Below are 24,737 nucleotides of genomic sequence, written 5' to 3' on the forward strand. Positions count from 1 at the left end.
CAAGTAACATACCGATGACAAAGGGAACAACGTATATTGTTATGCGGTTTGACCTATAAAGATCTTTGTAGAATATGTAGGAACCAATATGAGCATCCAGGTTCCGTTATTGGTTATTGACCGGAGACATGTCTCGGTCATGTCTACATAGTTCTCGAACCCGTAGGGTCCACATGCTTCAAGTTCTGTGACGATCGGTATTATGAGTTTATATGTTTTGATGTACCGAAGGTAGTTCGGAGTCCCGGATATGATCACGGACATGACGAGGAGTCTCGAAATTGTCGAGACATAAAGATTGATATATTGGAAGCCTACATTTGGACATCGGAAGAGTTCTGGGTGAAATCGGGATTTTACCGGAGTGCCGGAGGGGTTACCGGAACCCCGCGGGGGTTAATGGGCCATGTTGGGCCCTAGTGGAGAGAGAGAGAGGGGCCGGCCAGGACAGGCCGCGCGCCCCCTCCCCCTATGGTCTGAATTGGACTAGGAGAGGGGGGCGGTGCCCCCCTTTCCTTCTCCTTCTCCCCCTTCCTTTCCCCCTCCTAGTAGGAGTAGGAAAGAGGGGAATCCTACTCCTACTAGGAGGAGGATTCCTCCTCCTGGCGTGCCCTCTAGGGCCGGCCGGCCTCCCCCTTGCCCCTTTATATACGGGGGCAGGGGGCACCTCTAGACACACAAGTTGATCATTGATCTCTCCCAACCGTGTGCGGTGCCCCCCTTCCACCATAATCCACCTCGGTCATACTGTAGCGGTGCTTAGGCGAAGCCCTGTAACAGTAGCTTCATCAACATCGTCACCACGCCGTCGTGCTGGCGAAACTCTTCCCCGGGCTCTACTGGATTGTGAGTTCGCGGGACGTCACCGAGCTGAACGTGTGCTGAACACGGAGGTATCGTACGTTCGGTACTAAGGATAGGTAGATCGTGAAGACGTACGACTACATCAACCGCGTTGTCATAACGCTTCTGCTTAATGGTCTACGAGGGTACGTGGACGACACTGTCCCCTCTCATTGCTATGCATCACCATGATCTTGCTTGTGCGTAGGATTTTTTTTTGAAATTACTATGTTCCCCAACACGATCTTCATCGAACGTTAAGCGTGCGGACCCTATGGGTATGAGAACTATGTAGACATGACCGAGACTCATCTCCGGTCAATAACCAATAGCGGAACCTGGATGCTCATATTGGCTCCCAGATATTCTACGAAGATCTTTATCGGTCAAACCGCATAACAACATACGTTGTTCCCTTTGTCATCGGTATGTTACTTGCCCGAGATTCAATCGTTGGTATCATCATACCTAGTTCAATCTCGTTACCGGCAAGTCTCTTTACTCGTTCTATAATGCATCATCCCGTAACTAACTCTTTAGTCACATTGCTTGCAAGGCTTATAGTGATGAGCATTACCGAGAGGGCCCAGAGATACCTCTCCGACAATCAGAGTGACAAATCCTAATCTCGATCTATGCCAACTCAATAAACACCATCGGAGACACCTGTAGAGCATCTTTATAATCACCCAGTTATGTTGTGACGTTTGATGGTACACTAAGTGTTCCTCCGGTATTTGGGAGTTGCATAATCTCAAAGTCATAGGAACATGTATAAGTTATGGAGATAGCCATAGCAATAAACTAAACGATCATAATGCTAAGCTAACGGATGGGTCAAGTAAATCACATCATCCTCTAATTATGTGATCTCATTCATCAAATGACAACTCATGTCTATGGCTAGGAAACTTAACCATCTTTGATTAACGAGCTAGTGAAGTAGATGCATACTAGTGACACTCTGTTTGTCTATGTATTCACACATGTACTAAGTTTCCAGTTAATACTATTCTAGCATGAATAATAAACATTTATCATGATATAAGCAAATACAAATAAAAACTTTATTATTGCCTCTAGGGCATATTTCCTTCAGTCTCCCACTTGCACTAGAGTAAATAATCTAGATTGCATTGTAATGATTCTAACACCCATGGAGTCTTGGTGCTAATCATGTTTTGCTCATGAGAGAGGCTTATTCAACAGGTCTGCAACATTCAGATCCGTATGTATCTTGCAAATCTCTATGTCTCCCTCCTTGACTTGATCGCGGATGGAATTGAAGCGTCTCTTGATGTGCTTGGTTCTCTTGTGAAATCTGGATTCCTTTGCCAAGGCAATTGCACCAGTATTGTCACAAAAGATTTTCATTGGACCCGATGCACTAGGTATGACACCTAGATCGGATATGAACTCCTTCATCCAGACACCTTCATTTGCTGCTTCCGAAGCAGCTATGTATTCCGCTTCACACGTAGATCCCGCCATGATGCTTTGCTTAGAACTGCAACAACTGCTAGCTCCACCATTCAATAAAAATACGTATCCGGTTTGTGACTTAGAGTCATCCGGATCAGTGTCAAAGCTTGCATCGACGTAACTGTTTACGACGAGCTCTTTGTCACCTCCATAAACGAGAAACATATCCTTAGTCCTTTTTAGGTATTTCAGGATATTCTTGACCGCTGTCCAATGATCCACTCCTGGATTACTTTGGTACCTCCCTGCTAAACTAATAGCAAGGCACACATCAGGTCTGGTACATGACATTGCATACATGATAGAACCTATGGCTGAAGCATTGGGAATGACTTTCATTTTCTCTCTATCTTCTGAAGTCGTCGGGCATTAAGTCTGACTCAACTTCACACCTTATAAGACAGGCAAGAACCCTTTCTTTGCTTGATCCATTTTGAACTTATTCAAAACTTTATCAATGTATGTGCTTTGTGAAAGTCCAATTAAGCGTCTTGATCTATCTCTATAGATCTTGATGCCCAATATATCAGCAGCTTCACTGAGGTATTTTGTTGAATTTTTTATTCAAGATTCCTTTCATGCTATTCAGAATTCAGTATCATTTCCGATCAACAATATGTCATCCACATATAATATCAGAAATGCTACATAGCTCCCACTCACTTTCTTGTAAATACAGGATTCTCCAAAAGTTTGTATAAAACCATATGCTTTGATCACACTATCAAAGCGTATATTCCAACTTCGGGAGGCTTGCACCAGTCCATAAATGGATCACTGGAGCATGCACACTTTGTTAGCACCTTTTGGATCAACAAAACCTTCTGGTTGCATCATATACAACTCTTCTTTAAGATATCCATTAAGGAATGCAGTTTTGACATCCATTTGCCAAATTTCATAATCATAAAATGCGGAAATTGCTAGTCAAATCCTTGAACTTTTCGAAAACCTTGAGCCTTATAGCCAGTAATATTACCGTCAGCGTGAGTCTTCTTCTTGAAGATCCATTTATTCTCTATGGCTTGCCGATCATCGGGCAAGTCAACCAAAGTTCACACTTTGTTCTCATACATGGATCCCATCTCAGATTTCATGGCCTCAAGCCATTTTGCGGAATCTGGGCTCATCATCGCTTCCTCATAGTTGTAGGTTCGTCATGGTTAAGTAACATGACTTCCAGAACAGGATTACCATACCACTCTGGTGCGGATCTTACTTTGGTTGACCTACGAGGTTTGGTAGTAACTTGATCAGAAGTTTCATGATCATCATCATTAGCTTCCTCACTAATTGGTGGAGGAATCACTCGAACTGATTTCTGTGATGAACTACTTTCCAATAAGGGAGCAGGTACAATTACCTCATCAAGTTCTACTTTCCTCCGACTCACTTATTTCGAGAGAAACTCCTTCTCTAGAAAGGATCCATTCTTAGCAACGAATATCTTGCCTTCCGATCTATGATAGAAGGTGTAGACAACAGTCTCCTTTGGTTATCCTATGAAGATGCATTTCTCCGATTTGGGTTCGAGCTTATTAGGTTGAAGCTTTTTCACATAAGCATCGCAGCCTCAAACTTTAAGAAACGACAACTTGGGTTTCTTGCCAAACCACAGTTCATATGGTGTCGTCTCAACGGATTTAGATGGTGCCCTATTTAACGTGAATGCAGCCATCTCTAAAGCATAACCCCAAAACGATAGCGGTAAATCAGTAAGAGACATCATAGATCGCACCATATCTAATAAAGTGCGGTTACGACGTTCAGACACACCATTACACTATGGTGTTCCAGGTGGCGTGAGTTGCAAAACTATTCCGCATTGTTTCAAATGAAGACCAAACTCGTAACTCAAATATTCTCCTCCACGATCAGATCATAGAAACTTAATTTTCTTGTTACGATGATTTTCCACTTCACTCTGAAATTCTTTGAACTTTTCAAATGTTTCAGACTTATGTTTCATCAAGTAGATATACCCATATCTGCTCAAATCATCTGTGAAGGTCAGAAAATAACGATACCTGCCACGAGCATCAATACTCATCGGACCACATACATCAGTATGTATTATTTCCAATAAGTCTGTTGCTCATTCCATTGTTCCAGAGAACGGAGTCTTAGTCATCTTGCCCATGAGGCACGGTTCGCAGGAATCAAGTGATTCATAATCAAGTGATTCCAAAAGCCCATCTTCATGCGCTTTACACCAATATGACCTAAACGGCAGTGCCACAAATAAGTTGCACTATCATTATTAAACTTATATCTTTTGGCTTCAATACTATGAATATGTGTATCACTACTATCAAGATTTATTAAAAATAGACCACTCATCAAGGGTGCATGACCATAAAAGATATTACTCATATAAATAGAACAACCATTATTCTCTGATTTAAATGAATCACCGTCTCGCATTAAACAACATCCAGATATAATGTTCATGCTTAACGCTGGCACCAAATAACAATTATTCAGGTCTAAAACTAATCCCGAAGGTAGATGTAGAGGTAGCGTGCCGACGGCGATCACATCGACTTTGGAACCATTTTCCACGCACATTGTCACCTCATCCTTAGCCAATCTTCGCTTAATCCGTAGACCCTGTTTCGAGTTGCAAATATTAGCAACAGAACCAGTATCAAATACCCAGGCGCTACTGCGAGCATTAGTAAGGTACACATCAATAACATGTATATCAAATACACCTTTCACATTGCCATCCTTCTTATCCACCAAATACTTGGGGAAGTTCCACTTCCAGTGACTAGTCCCTTTGCAGTAGAAGCACTCAATCTCAGGCTTAGGTCCAGATTGGGCTTCTTCACTTGAGCAACAATTTGCTTGCCATTCTTCTTGAAGTTCCCCTTCTTCCCTTTGCCCTTCTTCTTGAAACTTGTGGTCTTGTTGACCATCAACACTTGATGCTCCTTCTTGATTTCTACCTCCGCAGCCTTTAGCATCGCGAAGAGCTCTTATACATCCCTTGCATATTATAGTTCATCATGAAGCTTTTGTAGCTTGGTGGCAGTGATTGAAGAACTCTGTCAATGACACTATCAACCGGAAGATTAACTCCCAGCTGAGTCAATTGATTGTGGTACCCTGACATTCTGAGTATGTGTTCACTGACAGAACTATTCTCCTCCATTTTGCAGCTGTAGAACTTATTGGAGACTTCATATCTCTCAATCCGGGCATTTTCTTGAAATATTAACTTCAACTCCTGGAACATCTCATATGCTCCATGACGTTCAAAACATCATTGAAGTCCCGGTTCTAAGCCATAAAGCATGGCACACTGAACTATTGAGTAGTCATCAGTTTTGCTCTGCCAGGTGTTCATAAAATATGGAGTTGCTCCTATAGTAGGTTTCGCACCTAGCGGTGCTTCCAGGACGTAATTCTTCTGTGCAGCAATGAGGATAATCCTCAAGTTACGGACCATGTCCATGTAGTTGCTACCATCATCTTTCAACTTATCAACTTAGCTTTCTCTAGAACACATTAAAATTCAACGGAACAATAGCACGTGCCATTTATCTACAACAACATAGACATGCAAAATACTATCAGGTACTAAGTTCATGATAAATTAAAGTTCAACTAATCATATTAAGAACTCACACTTAGATAGACATCCCTCTAATCATCTAAGTGATTACGTGATCCATATCAACTAAACCATGTCCGATCATCACGTGAGATGGAGTAGTTTTCAATGGTGAACATCACAATGTCGATCATATCTACTATATGATTCATGCTCGACCTTTCGGTCTCACTGTTTCGGGGCCATATCTGCATATGCTAGGTGTCGGTGTCAAAACCGGCAGATCTCGGGTAGGGGGTCCCGAACTGTGCGTCTAAGGTCGGTGGTAACAGGAGACGGGGGACACGATGTTTACCCAGGTTCGGGCCCTCTTGATGGAGGTAATACCCTACTTCCTGCTTGATTGATCTTGATGAATATGAGGATTACAAGAGTTGATCTACCACGAGATCGTAATGGCTAGACCCTAGACGTCTAGCCTGTATGATTGTGATTGCCTCTACGGACTAAATCCTCCGGTTTATATAGACACCGGAGGGGTATAGGGTTGTACAAAGTCGGTTTACGGAGGAAGGAATCTTCATATCCGAACGCCAAGCTTGCCTTCCACACAACGGAGAGTCCCATCCGGACATGGGAGGAAGTCTTCCATCTTGTATCTTCACGGCCCATCAGTCCGGCCCACGTCACATAGCCCGGACGCCCGAGGACCCCTTAATCCAGTACTCCCTCAGTAGCCCCAGAACCAGGCTTCAATGACGATGTGTCCGGCGCGCAGATTGTCCTTGGCATTGCAAGGCGGGTTCCTCCTCGGGATACTCCAAAGTAGTCCTTGAACACAGAAAACGTGTCCGACTCTGCAAAACAAGTATAATATTTCATGGATCCCATCTACTGCCAACTTTTGTAACGAGACGCCACGTCTCCGCCCGGTCTTTATTCCGAACGGTTTTTTTAGCCTCCCGCTCCACATTTTGAGATGCGGTTTTCATTGGCACGTCTTGTCGAAGCAGAGATCGTGTCCCCTTATTGCGGGATTCTCATCAATACAGGCGTGGGTAATCCAACACGCCCTCCGCACGACCCTTGGGGAATAGGCGAGTGGGGAGGCACTTGACATTCACTGCCTTTATAAGAGGATAAAGATCCATTCTTTCACCCACGCCTTCTTCCTCTCTGCCCATCTGTTCTCGAGCTCCAGCGCCCAAGCTTCCATCCTTTCTTCCTCCAAAAAGCACTCCGACCATGTCCGGATCTGGAATGCAGGGCAAGTGGGTGGACTCCTCCATCACGGAGGGGAACATCACGGAGCTCCGGGAAGCGGGGTACTTGGCCCAAGGAATCGCCCGCCGGCTTCCGGCCAAGGGGCAGATTGTCCCCACCCCAGAGCCCAACGAGAGGGTGGTATTCATCCCCCACTTCATCCACGGGTTAGGATTTACCCTCCACCCCTTCGTCCGTGGACTCATGTTCTACTACGGCCTAGATTTCCATGATCTAGCCCCGAATTCTTTCCTCAACATCTCAGCATTCATTGTCGTGTGTGAGGCCTTCCTCCGCATCCCACCCCACTTCGGATTATGGCTAAAGATCTTAAATGTGAAGCTGAAAGTGGCGGCTGGTCAACAGGCGGAATGCGGAGGTGCAATGGTGAGCAAACTATCCAATGTCATGTGGCCCACTGGCACCTTTGTGGAAACTGTCAAGGGGTGGCAGAAGCAGTGGTTCTATGTCACTGAGCCCTGTGAAACCACCTGGGCCGCGGCTCCTGAATTCAAGTTCGGGCCCCCAATGCGGCTTACCTCCTGGATAAAAAAGGGCCTGCACTGGTCGTCGTCAGACGAGATATCGGCGCTGCAGGCGCGCGTCAAGAGCATGGTGGACAAGAACACCAAGCTCGTCAATGTGATCCAGGTGATGCTTTTTCGCCGGATCCTTCCCTGCCAAAGCCGGACTTGCCATCTGTCGGAGTTCGATCTGGCCAAGCACCAGACCTTGCGACAGTTCTTTGGCTCCACGCATGAAGATATCTGGAAGGTGCTTTTCAAGGCCAATCAGACGTGGCCATAGATGTCCGAGGACCGCGGGTATTACCTGACCCATCTAGCCAGTCCGGTAAGTTCTCCATACTTCAAGGTGTATCTCTTCCTGTGCATTCGAGGAAGAAGTCTAAGTTTCTCCATTTGTCTTTTCAGGGCTGGATAAAGAAGGCGGAGCGGATCGAGTGTCCGGCTCCGTTGCCCGAAAACCTAGCTATCTCACTTCTGACGAAGATGTTGGTTCCGGTGCCCTACCAGGCGCCAAAGAAGAAGGCCACGAAGAGGGGCCAGGCGGGAAGAGGCGGCCTTCGCCGTAAAGGCACTTCGGACGTGACATCCAAACACGCAGAAACCCACTCCTCCCCCGCCACCGAGGACGACGAGGAGGAGGAAGAAAGCAACTCTCCCCCTAAGGGGGGAAGGAAGAAAAGGACGGCCTCCACGGATCTGGAGGCAGAGGCATCCAAGAAGGTGAGGGTCTCCCTCGCGGATAACTCTGCCTTGGACACTGATAGCAGCTACGAGTGGCACCCCAGGGAGAAGCCCCTGGCCGAATTGTAAGTACTCAAAAGCACTTATATACACATATATCCAACTTCTTTACTTTGTTGTTTTAATATGTCGAATCATGCGCTGCAGTCCGGCTCACGCCCGCCCCCAGCAATCCTCATCTTCGGGGAATTCGCCGGATCCGAAGGTGATGGACAGCGGGTCGTTTCCGGCGGCTTCCTCTCCCAAGGCCACGGACGACGCCGAGGTGTTGTCCTGAAGGACCTTCCCAGATCAGGGAGAGGTATAGGAGGCCGCGAGGGTGGCGCCAGAGGGTGATACCTCGGCCGCCGGACATATGAGGGAGCAAATCCCCCTGGAGACTAGCGATGCAAGCCATATCCAATTCGGCCCCAGCCGAATACTATTCCGGAGGCCCATACGGCTCCGGAATCACGCAAGAAGCCTCCTTCAAAAGAAGGAGGTGCACCTATTCCGCCGGTGACCTATGTCCATCCAGAGGCACCGGATATTCTATTGGAAGCGCTGCAAAGTGCTTCCATTGTTGAGGAACACAGTATCCTTATGGGTACGGTGGTTGAGAGGGTTCAGTCTGCTAAGAATGGACTGACTGAAGCCTGCACCAGCCTTTTAACAGGCTTTGAGGTATGCGACGTAATTATGCAAAAAGAATGTCATAGTATAGACGGTAGCCCTTGAGACTCTTTCTGGTGCTCGAAAAGAGAAGCCACGCAGAGGATCAAATAATTTTCTCAAGAGACTAACCATACATGTCTATGTGAATAAGCAGGCGTCGATGCTGGCTGCGACCTCCCATTCTGCCGAAGTCTCCAAACTGAAGCAGAGTTTGGAGCAGGCCGAGGAAGATCTCGGCCATGTGAAAAAACAACTAGAGGACAAGCAAGGTATGCAATGGCCTATTCAGATCTAGAAAGATATGAATCATCTGTGTTGATCATGTTATCATGATATTTCGCAGGAGCTGCGACCGAGGTTGAGACCCTCAAGAGCATGCTGGCTGAGGCCCAGAAGAGAGCAGCAAAGGAACAAGCCGCCCGCGAAAAACACGAGGCAAGGGTCAGGGAGATCCAGCAGGAGCTCCAGGATGCCGTAAAAAATGCGAGTCCTTGGAGCGCAAGATTGCGGACCAAGAGTCCGAACTTGCTAAGGCGCACCAAAGCGCAAAAGAGGCTCGGGTTGAAGCCCAGGGCGCCCTCCAGGAAATCCAGGAGGCTAGGAAAATCGTGGCGGGTAAGGCCTTTATTATGTAGAGAAAATATGTGAAGAGAAGGTACCTCTTACTGACCCGGATTTGGAGTTCTCCAGGAGCATTTGCGGATCTGCCGCGCAGTGTTACTGATGCTGCGGAGTTCTTCCGAGCCGAAGAGGGGAGCTTAACGGAGAAGCTGTTCTGGCCGCAATACCTTGCGCCAGAGCATCCGGTGCCCTTTAGTGATTAGATGAAACAACTGACCAAACTGCATAGGGTGGCCAAATCGGCCATGAAGGATTTGATAATCCGTCTGTGGCCTATCGAAGCCATACCCAGCACCTATTTCAGGATCGTGAAGCGGCTGGTTGATGCCTGCCCTTGGCTTGACGCCATCAAGTGGTCGGTCTGCATCGAAGGTGTGCTGATTGCCTTCGCCCGTGTCAAGGTGCAGTGGGCAAAGATGGACGTAGTCAAGCTCTTGACCGAGGGACCGCCCGCGGGCAAGGAGCACCGCACGCCCGAGCCGTATTTTGATGATGTCTTGAAGGGATCCCACATTGTAGAGGGCTAGTGCAGAAAAGACATTATCTTTGAATGAAGACATTCTTGTTATCCCATCCTGTATTATGAAACAAAGCTGATATGTAATATAATGCTTGTTGTTTGTTTAAAATGTTGCCTCTTGTGTGGCCGTTTTATTAAATCTGAGAGTTGGCAAGTCACCGGCTTCAGCCCCCTCGTAGGTAGTACGGGGTGTTCGGGTTGGAACCTAAACACTCTTGATCCAAGAGTTTGGTCCTTGAAGGAGGTGTTTAGCGCAACGAACCAGGCAATCGGACTATGTGGCTTTATCACCCTCACTTAGCCATAGGAGTTTGACAATAGAAATGTAGGTGCAACCCCTAGTTAGTATTTGTTAATCCGGACTAGGGTGCTATAAACACCTGATCGGGTGGAAGCCGATCCGTCACATAATGCGGGAAAAAATCGCAAGAGATTTTAACCTCCAAATAGCTGACCAGCTCTCGCCACATCATGACACTCAGTTTTCGGCTTTCTCTACTGAGGTGTTTACCCGGATGAACCAGAAACACAATCAAAGTAGTTCTCCCTATACTACCCTAGCTGATAGGAAGGAATGTAAGGTAGTAAGCATAGGAGACGGGCAACCCAACTATTGACCAAAGACATGATTCAAAGCCGATGCTTATAATGCTAAAATTCGGGGTGTCGAACTATTACTACAAAAAGTGTTCGGACTTTGTTGCCGTAGTATGGGGCGCAATGAAGCCCCTGGTGAATTAAAGTGTACCAAAGTGTACGGGTGCAATCATTAAGAAGAGCGAAATAAAATGAAATAGTAAGCCAATGCCACATAAGTTGGGCCGCAAACTGTTTCCATTATAATTTGATTAATACGTTGAAGCGTATTTGTACAAATAGTGCGATAAGCAACAGGGCTATTTAACATGCCAAGACCAAGGGGGAGCTGCTTGTGGGTCCTGAAAATAGGTAGAGTGATCGTCAAGAAGACCACCTAGAGATTCCGCCACACGTCTATGCTACTTGCCACCTTGGTATATCCATCCTTCGAAAGGATCGGTTATCAGGCCGTCGTGAGGGGCCTGTGGAAAAGAAAAGGAAAGAAGAAGAAAAATAAAAGGGAAAGTATATGAGTCCGGGGAAGGTCGAGCCGTATTATGGACCACAATTGAGTTATGCTACCTCTTGAGCACTGCGTTGGATTTCCTTGAAGAGCAAAGGATGATGCAGCAAAGTAGCGTAAGTATTTCCCTCAGTTTTTGAGAACCAAGGTATCGATCCAGTAGGAGGCCACGCACGAAGTCCCTAGTACCTGCACAAAACAAATAACTCCTCGGAACCAACGCGATAAGGGGTTCTCAATCCCTTTATGGTCACTTACGAGAGTGAGATCTGATAGATATGATAAGATAATATTTTTGGTATTTTTGTGATAAAGATGCAAAGTAAAATAAAAGCAAAGGAGATAACTAAGTATTGGAAGATTAAAATGATGAAGATAGACCCGGGGGCCGTAGGTTTCACTAGTGGCCTCTCTTGAGAGCATAAGTATTTTATGGTGGGTGAACGAATTACTGTTGAGCAATTGACAGAATTGAGCATAGTTATGAGAATATCTAGGTATGATCATGTATATAGGCATCACGTTCGAGACAAGTAGACGGACTCCTGCCTGCATCTACTACTATTACTCCACTCATCGACCGCTATCCAGCATGCATCTAGAGTATTAAGTTCAAGAAAACAGAGTAACGTCTTAAGCAAGATGACATGATGTAGAGGGATAAATTCATGCAATGTGATAAAAAAAACCCATCTTGTTATCCTTGATGGCAACAATACAATACGTGCCTTGATGCCCCTACTGTCACTGGGAAAGGATACCGCAAGATTGAACCCAAAGCTAAGCACTTCTCCCATTGCAAGAAAGATCAATCTAGTAGGCCAAACCAAACTGATAATTCGAAGAGACTTGCAAAGATAACCAATCATACATAAAAGAATTCAGAGAAGATTCAAATATTGTTCATAGATAATCTTGATCATAAACCCACAATTCATCGGTCTCAACAAACACACTGCAAAAACAAGATTACATCGAATAGATCTCCACAAGAGAGGGGGAGAACATTGTATTGAGATCCAAAAAGAGAGAAGAAGCCATCTAGCTAATAACTATGGACCCGAAGGTCTGAGGTAAACTACTCACACTTCATCGGAGAGGCTATGGTGTTGATGTAGAAGCCCTCTGTGATGGATACCCCCTCCGGCGGAGCTCCGTAATAGGTCCCAAGATGGGATCTCGTGGATACAGAAAGTTACGGCGGTGGAATTAGGGTTTCGGCTCCGTCTCTGATCGTTTGGGGGTACGTAGGTATATATAGGAGGAAGAAGTACGTCGGTGGAGCAACAGGGTGCCCACGAGGGTGGAGGGCGCGCCTGGGGGGTAGGCACGCCCCCCTACCTTGTGGCTTCCCTGTTGGTTGGTTGACGTAGGGTCCAAGTCTCCTTGGTCTTGTTCGGTGAGAAAATCACGTTCCCGAAGGTTTCATTCCGTTTGGACTCCGTTTGATGTTCCTTTTCTTCGAAACCCTAAAATAGGCAAAAAAACAGCAATTCTGGGCTGGGCCTCCGGTTAATAGGTTAGTCCCAAAAATAATATAAAAGTGGATAATAAAGCCCAATAATGTCCAAAACAGTAGATAATATAGCATGGAGCAATCAAAAATTATAGATGCGTTGGAGACGTATGAAGCATCCCCAAGCCTAATTCCTGCTCGTCCTCGAGTAGGTAAATGATAAGAAACAGAATTTTTGATGTGGAATGCTACTTGGCATAATTTTAATGTAATTCTTCTTAATTGTGGTATGAATATTCAGATCCGAAAGATTCAAGATAAAAGTTTAATATTGACATAAAAATAATAATACTTCAAGCATACTAACAAAGCAATCACGTCTTCTCAAAATAACATGGCGAAAGAAAGTTGTCCCTACAAAATCATATAGTCTGTCTATGCTCTATCTTCACCACACAAAATATTTAAATCATGCACAACCCCGATGACAAGCCAAGCAATTGTTTCATACTTTTGGCATTCTTAAACTTTTTCAATCTTCACGCAATACATGAGCGTGAGCCATGGATATAGCACTATATGTGGAATAGAATGGGGGTTGTGGAGAAGACAAAAAAGGGAGAAGATAGTCTCACATCAACTAGGCGTATCAATGGGCTATGGAGATGCCCATCAATAGATATCAATGTGAGTGAGTAGGGATTGCCATGCAACGGATGCACTAGAGCTATAAGTATATGAAAGCTCAATAAAAGAAACTAAGTGGATGTGCATCCAACTTGCTTGCTCATGAAGACCTAGGGCATTTTGAGGAAGCCCATCATTGGAATATACAAACCAAGTTCTATAATGAAAAATTCCCACTAGTATATGAAAGTGACGAAATGAGAGACTCTCTATCATGAATACCATGGTGCTACTTTGAAGCACAAGTGTGGTAAAGGATAGTAACATTGTCCCTTCTCTCTTTTTCTCTCTTTTTCTATTTGGGCCTTTTCTCTTTTTTTATGGCCTCTTTTCTTTCTTTTTTTTACGTCTGGAGTCTCATCCCGACTTGTGGGGGAATCATAGTCTCCATCATCCTTTCCTCACTGGGACAATGCTCTAATAATGATGATCATCACACTTTTATTTTCTTACAACTCAACAATTACAACTCGATACTTAGAACAAAATATGACTCTATATGAATGCCTCCGGCGGTGTACCGGGATATGCAATGAATCAAGAGTGACATGTACGAAAGAATTATGAATGGTGGCTTTGCCACAAATACGATATCAACTACATGATCATGCTAAGCAATATGACAATGATGGAGTGTGTCATAATAAACGGAACGGTGGAAAGTTGCATGGCAATATATCTCGGCATGGCTATGGAAATGGCATAATAGGTGTGGTGGCTGTTTTGAGGAAGGTATATGGTGGGTGTATGATACCGGCGCAAGGTGTGCGGTATTAGAGAGGCTAGCAATGGTGGAAGGAAGAAAAGTGTGTATAATCCATGGACTCAACATTAGTCATAAAGAACTCATATACTTATTGCAAAAATCTACAAGTTATCAAATCAAAGTATTACATGCATGCTCCTAGGGGGATAGATTGGTAGGAAAAGACCATCGCTCGTCCCCGACCGCCACTCATAAGGAAAACAAACAAAAAATAAATCATGCTCCGACTTCATCACATAACGATTCACCATACGTGCATGCTACGGGAATCACAAACTTTAACACAAGTATTTCTCAAATACACAACGACTCAACTAGAACAACTTTAATACCACCATCTTCATATCTCAAAACAATTATCAAGCATCAAACTTCTCATAGCATTCAACACACTCATAAGAAAGTTTTTACTATTCTTGAATACCAAGTGTATTAGGATTATTTAAGAAATTACCATGCTATTTAAGAATCTCAAAATAATCTAAGTGAAGCATGAGAGATCAATAGTTTCTATATAACAATTCCACCACCGTGCTCTAAAAAATATAAGTGAAGTACTAGAGCAAAACTATATAACTCAAATGATATAAGCGAAGCACATAGAGTATTCTAACAGATTCCAAATCATGTATGGATCTCTCAAAAGGTGTGTACAGCAAGGATGATTGTGGTAAACTAAAAAGCAAAGACTCAAATCATACAAGACGCTCCAAGCAAAACACATATCATGTGGTGAATAAAAATATAGCTCCAAGTAAAGTTACCGATAGAAGTAGACGAAAGAGGGGATGCCTTCCGGGGCATCCCCAAGCTTTGGCTTTTAGGTGTCCTTAGATTATCTTGGGGGTGACATGGGCATCCCCAAGCTTAGGCTCTTGCCACTCCTTGTTCCATAATCCATCAAATCTTTACCCAAAACTTGAAAACTTCACAACACAAAACTTAAAGTAGAAAATCTCATGAGCTACGTTAGCGAAAGAAAACAAAAGACCACTTCAACGTACTGTAATGAACTCATTATTTATTTATACTGGTGTTAAACCTACTGTATTCCAACTTCTCTGGTTTATAAACCATTTTACTAGCCATAGATTCATCAAAATAAGCAAACAACACACGAAAAACAGAATCTGTCAAAAACAGAACAGTCTGTAGTAATCTGTAGCTAGCGCAAGATCTGGAACCCAAAAATTCTAAAATAAATTGCTGGACGTGAGGAATTTATCTATTAATCATCTGCAAAAATAATTAACTAAATATCACTTTTCAAATAAAAATGGCAGCAGTTCTCGTGAGTGCTAATGTTTCTGTTTTTTACAGCAAGATATCAAGATTTTCCCCAAGTCTTCCAACCGGTTCTACTTGGCACAAACACTAATTAAACACAAAAAACACAACCAAAACAGAGGCTAGGTAAATTATTTATTACTAAACAGGAGCAAAAAAGCAAGGAATAAAAATAAAATTGGGTTGCCTCCCAACAAGCGCTATCGTTTAACGCCCCTAGCTAGGCATAAAAAGCAAGGATAGATCTAGGTATTGCCATCTTTGGTAGGCAATCCATAAGTGGCTCTCATAATAGATTCATAAGGTAATTTAATTTTCTTTCTAGGAGAGTGTTCCATGCCATTCCTTAATGGAAATTGGAATCTAATATTTCCTTCCTTCATATCAATAATTGCACCAATCGTTCTAAGGAAAGGTCTACCAAGAATAATAGGACATGAAGGATTGCAATCTATGTCAAGAACAATAAAATCTACGGGCACATAATTCCTATTTGTGACAATAAGAACATCATTAATTCTTCCCATAGGTTTCTTAATAGTGTAATCCGCAAGGTGCCAGTTTAGAGAGCAATCATCAAAATCACGGAAACCTAACAGATCACACAAAGTCTTTGGAATCATGGAAACACTAGCACCCAAATCACATAAAGCATAGAACTCATGATCTTTAATATTAATTTTAATAGTTGGTTCCCACTCATCATAAAATTTTCTAGGGATAGAAACTTCCAACTCAAGTTTTTCTTCATAAGATTGCATCAAGGCATCAACGATATGTTTAGTAAACGCTTTATTTTGACTATAAGCATGAGGAGAATTTAGCACGGATTGCAACAAGGAAATACAATCAATCGAAGAGCAATTTTCATAATTAAATTCCTCGAAATGCAAAATAGTGGGTTTAGCAACATCTAGGGTTTTAATTTCTTCAATCCCACTTTCATCAAATTTAGCCTCAAGATCTAAAAACTCCGAATTTTTGGAACGCCTTCTAGGTAAACGTGGATCATATTCAGTCCCATCATTATCAAGATTCATATTGCAAAACAAAGATTTAATAGGGGACACATCTATAACTTTTAGATCTTCATCTTTATTTTCATAAAAATCCGGTTTAGCGACCATCCTATTAACTAAGGTAGCCTGCTTATCCGAAATTTCAGCAGTCAATTTCTCAAGACGAGCAATTTGGGATCTTAAAAAATCAAATTCTTTAGACATATCATCGAGCTCTTTATTCATAAAACTCATAAAACTTTTTTGTTCCTTAAGCTCGCTTCTAAAGAAACTATTATGCTCAAATTGCAAGACCATAAAACTCCTAACGTTGTTTTCGATTTCTTCTAACCTTTTAAGGTGAAGATCACCAAATCGGGGAAGAGCCATCGAGACAAGCAAGAATTCCAACACACAAGCAAACAAAAAGCAAGCGGTCAAAAAGAGGAAAATAGAGAAAGAGAGGGAGGATAGAGAGAGAGAGAGAGCGAATAAAACGGCAAGGGTGAAGTGGGGGAGAGGAAAACGAGAGGCAAATGGCAAATAATGTAATGCGGGAGATAAGGATTGTGATGGGTACTTGGTATGTTGACTTTTGCGTAGACTCCCCGGCAACGGCGCCAGAAATGGCTCGTTGTCGGGAGTCAAATCTTGACTTGCACGAACCTCGCCGTCAATGGCGCCAGAAATTCTTCTTGCTACCTCTTGAGCACTGCGTTGGATTTCCTTGAAGAGGAAAGGATGATGCAGCAAAGTAGCATAAGTATTTCCCTCAGTTTTTGAGAACCAAGGTATCAATCCAGTAGGAGGCCACGCGCAAAGCCCTAGTACCTGCACAAAACAAATAAATCCTCGCAACCAACGCGATAAGGGGTTGTCAATCCCTTTACGGTCACTTAAGAGAGTGAGGTCTGATAGATATGATAAGATAATATTTTTGGTATTTTTGTGATAAAGATGGAAAGTAAAATAAAAGCAAAGGAGATAACTAAGTATTGGAAGATTAATATGATGAAGATAGACCCGGGGGCCATAGGTTTCACTAGTGGCTTCTCTCGAGAGCGTAAGTATTTTACGGTGGGTGAACGAATTACTGTTGAGCAATTGACAGAATTGAGCATAGTTATGAGAATATCTAGGTATGATCATGTATCTAGGCATCACGTCTGAGACAAGTAGACCGACTCCTGCCTGCATCTACTACTATTAATCCACTCATCGACCGCTATCCAGCATGCATCTAGAGTATTAAGTTCAAGAAAACAGAGTAACACCTTAAGCAAGATGACATGATGTAGAGGGATAAATTCATGCAATATAATAAATACCCCATCTTGTTATCCTCGATGGCAACAATACAATACGTGCCTTGATGCCCCTACTGTCACTGGGAAAGGACACCGCAAGATTGAACCCAAAGCTAAGCACTTCTCTCATTGCAAGAAAGATCAATCTAGTAGGCCAAACCAAACTGATAATTCGAAGAGACTTGCAAAGATAACCAATCATACATAAAAGAATTTAGAGAAGATTCAAATATTGTTCATAGATAATCTTGATCATAAACCCACAATTCATCGGTCTCAATAAACACACCGCAAAAAGAAGATTACGTCGAATAGATCTCCACAAGAGGGGGGAAGAACATTGTATTGAGATCCAAAAAGAGAGAAGAAGCCATCTAGCTAATAACTATGGACCCGAAGGTCTGAGGTAAACTACTCACATTTCATCGGAGAGGCTATGGTGTTGATGTAGAAGCCCTCCATGATGGATACCCCCTCCGACGGAGCTCCAGAACAGGCCCCAAGATGGGATCTCGTGGATACAGAAAGTTACGGCGGTGGAATTAGGGTTTTGGCTCCGTCTCTGATCGTTTGGGGGTACGTAGGTATATATAGGAGGAAGAAGTACGCCGGTGGAGCAACAGGGGGCCCACGAGGGTGGAGGGCGCGCCTGGGGGGGTAGGCACGTCCCCCTACCTCATGGCTTCCCTGTTAGTTGCTTGATGTAGGGTCCAAGTCTCCTGGGTCTTGTTCGGTGAGAAAATCACGTCCCCGAAGGTTTCATGCCGTTTGGACTCCGTTTGATATTCCTTTTCTTTGAAACCCAAAAATAGGCAAAAAAAACAGCAATTCTGGGCTGGGCCTCTGGTTAATAGGTTAGTCCCAAAAATAATATAAAAGTGGATAATAAAGCCCAATAATGTCCAAAATAGTAGATAATATAGCATGGAGCAATCAAAATTATAGATACATTGGAGACGTATCAAGTTATGCCTCAGACTATGCCCATGGTATTTTGAGTGTGTAGTTATGTACACGCGGTACATACGCCGCCATTTGGTCGGGACTGAGATGGAGGCCGAATTGCTAGTCGAACTCCTGACGAGTTGGACTGTCAAGCCGCGGAGTAGTCCAGACTCGTTTGATAGTGTCTGCGAGCTTGGTCGCTGAATCAAAGTTCTGTTTGATAAGGCCGCTCTGTACTTCCGCTGCCAGGGCCGCGGTGTGCTCCTCGGTACGAAGGGAGCATTCAGTGTTTCCATTGATTGTTATGACACTGCGTGGTCAAGGCATCTTGAGTTTGAGATAAGCATAGTGTGGCACCACATTGAATCAAGCAAATGCAATTCGTCTGAGCAGTGCGTGATAGCCACTGCGGAAGGGGACGATATCGAAGATCAAGTCTTCGCTTCGGAAGTTGTCCGGGGATCCGAAGATGACTTCTAATGTGATTGAGCCCGAGCAGCGGGCCTCTACACCGGGTATTACTTTTTTAAAGGTAGTTTTTGTGGGCTTGATCCTTGATGGATCGATGCCCATCTTGTGGACTGTATCCTGATAGAGCAGGTTGAGACTGCTGCCACCGTCCATGAGGAATCGCGTGAGGTGGAATCCATCAATGATTGGCTCGAGGACCAGTGCGGCTGAACCGCCATGATGGATACTGGTCGGATGGTCCCTGCGATCGAAGGTGATCGGGCAGGACGACCATGGGTTGAATTTTGGGGCAACTGCCTCTATCGCACAGACATCCCTGAGCGCGCGTTTGCACTCCCTCTTGGGGATATGGGTAACGTATATCATGCTCACCGTTTTAACCTGGGGGGACTTCTTCTGTCCCCCTATGTTCGGCGGACGGGGCTCCTCGTCATCGTCCTCACTTTGCGACCCCTTGTCCTTGTTCTCGGTATTTAACTTATCGGCCTTTTTAAAGACCCAACAGCTTTTGTTCGTATGATTGGTTGGTTTATCAAGGGTGATGTGGATCTAACATGGGCGATCGAGTATGCGGTCCAAGCTAGATGAGCCCAGATTGTTTCTTTTAAATGGCTTCTTCCGCTAGCCGGACTTGGAGCCACTGAATCCGGCGTTGACCACCGTGTCATCGGTATTGTCACTGTTGCTTCGACGCTTGTGTTTGTTGCGTCGGGGCTTGCCATTTCTATTTCTGGCTTCAGAGGTGCCAGGTTCACTTGCATTATTGTTGCTGCGGGCTAGCCAGCTATCTTCGCCCGCGCAAAAGCGGTTCATAAGTGCCGTGAGGGCTGCCATGGACTTCGATTTTTCTTGGCCGAGGTGTCGGGCGAGCCATTCGTCGCGGATGCAATGCTTAAAGGCCGCTAGGGCTTCTGCATCCGGACAGTCGATGATCTGGTTCTTTTTAGTTAGGAACCTGGTCCAGAATTTCCTGGCTAACTCTCCGGGCTGTTGAACTATGTGACTTAAGTCATCAGCATCCGGAGGTTGGACATATGTACCTTGGAAGTTGTCGCGGAAGGCGTCTTCCAAGTCCTCACAGCTACCAATGGAGTTTTCTAGCAGGCTGTTTAACCAGTGTCGAGCTGGTCCCTTGAGTTTTAGCAGGAGGTATTTGATGGCATGAATATCATCACCGCAGGCCATATGAATATGGAGAAGAAAGTCCTCAATCCATACCATGGGATCTGTTGTTCCATCGTATGATTCAATATTCACGGGTTTAAACCCTTCTGGGAATTCGTGCTCCATTACTTAATCAGTGAAGCAGAAGGGGTGCGCGGCGCCTCTATATCGGGCCAAGTCGCGACGTAGCTCGGACGGAGTCCATCTGCGGTTTTTGGCCCGGGCATGGTTACACTTGTCACGTCCTGCTAAATAGCCGTCGTCGTGCGTTGGGGCACGCCCCGTGATTCGTAGATCGATCTGGTCTGACCTGCTCTATTTTCCAGGTCTTGCCGCAAGTCATATGCATATCCCTGAGCTGTTGTGTCCCTACCTTTACGGCAAGGTAGTATAGGCTGGTGTTCGGCTTGAGTTGCCGTTTTGTCCCGACCACGTGGTGGTTGGTCAGCTGTGTTACACACTGATGGTACGGGCCCAAGTGCCTCATCGTCGAATTGAGGTAGCAGTTTATGCTTCAGGTAACTTTTGGTTGGGCGCTTGAGGTCGTATTACTTGGCCGCCAGGACATTAGTCCACCTGTCATTGAGTAGGTCTTGATCAGCTTGAAGCTGCTACTGTTTCTTTTTCAGGCTCTTTGAAGTGGCTATTAGCCGGCGCTTAAAGCACTCCTGCTCGAGGGGTTCCTCAGGCATGATAAAGTCTTCGTCACCGAGGCACACCTCATCTTCGGAGAGTGGAAGATAATTTATGTCCTCTGAGTCTTCGTTTATGGCCTCTTCATCAGGGCTAACTTGCCCACCTTCCCGATCGTCATGTGCGGAGGTTGGCTCGACGAGGTCTTCTTGATCTTTGGCGTCGGCCGGAGTATTGTTGTCTCTCGTGCCGGTATCGCTGTCTTTTGCAAGGCATGATTTAGAGCGGCGTCCCTGATGTCGTCGCTTTGGCTGTATCGTAGGAGGTTTATCCTTGACTAGATCTTTATCGTTATCACCGTTACCCTCTTTGGGTGTATCCACCATGTACACGTCATTCGAAGAGGTGGCCGTCCATCGTCCGGTAAACAGCGAGTTTTGGGCCTGCTCTTCTCCGGCATCGTCGTCCATACTGTCGATGTCTTCGGGGCCGTAATCGAGCATGTCAGTTAAGTCCTCGATAGTGGCTATGAAGTGGGTGGTGCATGGGACGTAAAATTCCCTGCTCTCAGCCCCTAGTCCGGGCTGGGCGTAGTTCGGATGTTGCTCCTTTGTAATGACGAGGGATCACATGTCTAGAGCCTCACTTAAAGGCGAGGTTTGGCCAGGGAGAAGAGAGTCTGTGGAGTATAGTGGGAAGGAGACTCCTTGGCCGAACTCACACGATGCTGACTCCGAGGGTTCGGAGCCAGTGTCCGGAGAAGAGTTCGGCTTCATGATGGTTTCCAGCGACACTACTTTCTTCGGCTCTCTCATACTGGACTTGGTGGCCGCAGATAGTCCGGCGAGCTCAAGAATCCCGTCTTCGGACCTGGCGATGCGCTCCGGATCTAAGACCAGAGCGGAGGTTGGGGTCGTGAACCCTTGGAATATCAAGTCTCCTCGGATATCAGTGACATAGTCCAGATTTCCAAAACTAATCTAGTGACCTAGGGCGTAGCTGTCGATCTGCTCTAGATGGCCAAGCGAGATGGCCCGCAGTGCGAAGCCACCGAATACGAAGATCTGGCCGGGGAGGAAAACCTCCCCCAGGGCGGTATGGTTATAGATGACTAATGGATCCATTGGACCTTCTGATGACGACACAGCGGAACTCTCAATTAAAGCACCAATGTCCGTGTCAAAACTGGCGGATCTCGGGTAGGGGGTCTTGAACTGTGCGTCTAAGGTCGATGGTAACAGGAGACGAGGGACATAATGTTTACCTAGGTTCGGTCCCTCTTGATGGAGGTAATACCCTACTTCCTGCTTGATTGATCTTGATGAATATGAGGATTACAAGAGTTGATCTACCACGATATCGTAATGGCTAAACCCTAGACGTCTAGCATGTATGATTGTGATTGCCTCTACGGACTAAACCCTCCGGTTTATATAGACATCAGAGGGGTCTAGTATTGTACAGAGTCTGTCAGATTTCGGGTTCCGGCAGACCCTTGAGGTTCGAACACTGGGGTGCGCACGGAGATTTCGCCTCTTACCTACCTGCACCCCTCCGCCTCGCTAAGATCTAAGCTATGGGAAGAACGACACAAGAGACACAGGGTTTATACTGGTTCGGGCCACCATTGTGGTGTAATACCCTACTCCGGTGTGTGGCGTGGTGGATTGCCTCTTGGGCTGATGACGAGGAACAATACAAGGAAGAACAGCCTCGCGAGGGTCTGTTCTTGGCTGGAGCGATGAACTGCTGGGAGGAGTTCAGTCACCCTTCTCTCTCTCTCTTTCCCTCTCCTCTTTTTCCCTCTCTGCCTATTGTTTTCCTCGATCTCCTCGATCCCCCTTGCCCTGTGGGTGGCTGGTCCTATTTATAGAGGCCCTGGTCCTCTTCCCAAATATCAAGCGGGAAGGGAGCCAACAATGGCGGGCTAATTTGAAGGGGGACAGCTAGTACTAGCTATCCTGACAAAAGTAGTCTTCGCCTGCACAAAGCTCTGGTGGTGACGCCGTCTTGGGCTCCATGATGACCTCCATCTTGCAGTCCTCTTGGTCTTGGTCTTGTTGCACCGAAATGGCAACCTTTTCCTGATGCCTCGGTACTCCGCGGCTGCGCTTGCTCCCTTTGCACCAAAGAGGAAAGGAGGACACTGCGCGGGCGCCTGACGCCTTTCGTCATGGCTTGCGTCACAGGCACCTCGTGAGGTACCCCGCCTTGATCTCTCCGCCTCCTCGCGAGCCAGCCTGATGAGGCCGTGCCTGAGGAAGCTCCGTATCATCCCCCTCGTGAGGGTCTTGGGTCTGTGCTGATGAAGATGGGCCGTGCTGCCCCCCCCCCTTTGAGCCACGCCGCAGGCCGCAGGCAGGCAAGTCTGGGGACCCCCATTCCCAGAATGCCGACAGTAGCCCCCGGGCCCAAGGCATGCCCGGACTTGGCCGTGCAGGGAGGCGGAAGGGAAAGAGCAAAGCGCCACGGGCCCTAACAGCCTGCGGCCTTGGGCGCCGTGTGGCGGTTGATTGGACGTGGGCGCCTTAGCAACCGCACGAGTTGACAAAGGAGCGGCATCTGCCTAGGCTTTGCTTTTTTGCTTTCTCAGGTTGCTGCTCAAATCCCCTTTCTTGCGCCTCTCCTTCCTTCCTCCAAAATTTCCAGATCTACTCCGACCGCGTGACCTAGGAGGCCATGGTGCCTCGTCAGCCCCCGGCCGTAGCTTGGTACTCGTCTGCCCTGGATTCGCCGAACGTGTCGGAGGCGAGCCTCGCCCGGTTGCGCCGGATGGCGGCGGCGCGGGGCATAGACGGGGCGAAGGTGTTCAAAGCCGGCTCCGCCACCCCTGAGGGTCAAGGGAGCACCTTCTATCCGTTCTTCATAAGTGCCATTGCTGCTGGCGTGGTGCCTCCCTTCTTTGAGTTCTTCTTCCCTGTCCTCCGCCATTACAAGCTACATGCTCTGCATCTCCACCCCAACTCCGTCCTTCTCCTGGCAATCTTTGCCTATTACTGCGAGGCTCACGTAGGGGTGCAGCCCTCAGTGGCCTTGCTGCGCCACTACTTCTACCTCCGGACCTCTCGCGGTCCTGCTTCCGCGTGCGCGAGCTTCATTGCGTACGGTGGCGCCATTGCCATCTCGAACCCCGGGAAAAGGATTGACGGCTTCAGGAGCAAGTGGGTCTTGGCGGATGCTAGGCTCATTGACCCTCGGCTGATCTTGCCCACGGAGCAGCCCATGAGCTCCAGCGATTGGGGTCGAGCGGAGCTCGCGGACCCCCGCGCGAAGCTGGTGTTGGAGAAGATGGACGCGGATCTGAGGCCGGCCAACATGGCGGCGGCGAAGCTGACCGGCGCGTTGCTGCTGAGGGAATTCCTGGAGCACCAGCTGGCTCCGCTTCGGCAGTACTCACTTCCGATGTGGAGGCCCCATCCGAGCCCCGCGGCCTTGGCCAACGGAGATCTGGCTGCGGTCCTCCAATCTCTGGTCGGGGGCGATGTGGTGAGGTTGAAGGGCGCTCCTACGCCCTTGTTCCTCCGCGACGACTGGGAGCAGGTAGTGGAGTCCATGCCCGTCTTCAACGGGGACGGGCCCGTGCCCATGGAAGTTCCCAAGGAACCGGTGGACATGCCCTCCGATGACTCCAGCGAAGAGGAGGAGGGAGGGGAGCGGGAAAAAGGGCCTGACTCTGAAGCGACTGACGGAGAGTCGAGGGCTCCCCTCCCC

The sequence above is a fragment of the Triticum dicoccoides genome, chromosome 5A (assembly GCF_002162155.2).
Source record: "Triticum dicoccoides isolate Atlit2015 ecotype Zavitan chromosome 5A, WEW_v2.0, whole genome shotgun sequence".
Lineage (NCBI taxonomy): Eukaryota > Viridiplantae > Streptophyta > Magnoliopsida > Poales > Poaceae > Triticum > Triticum dicoccoides.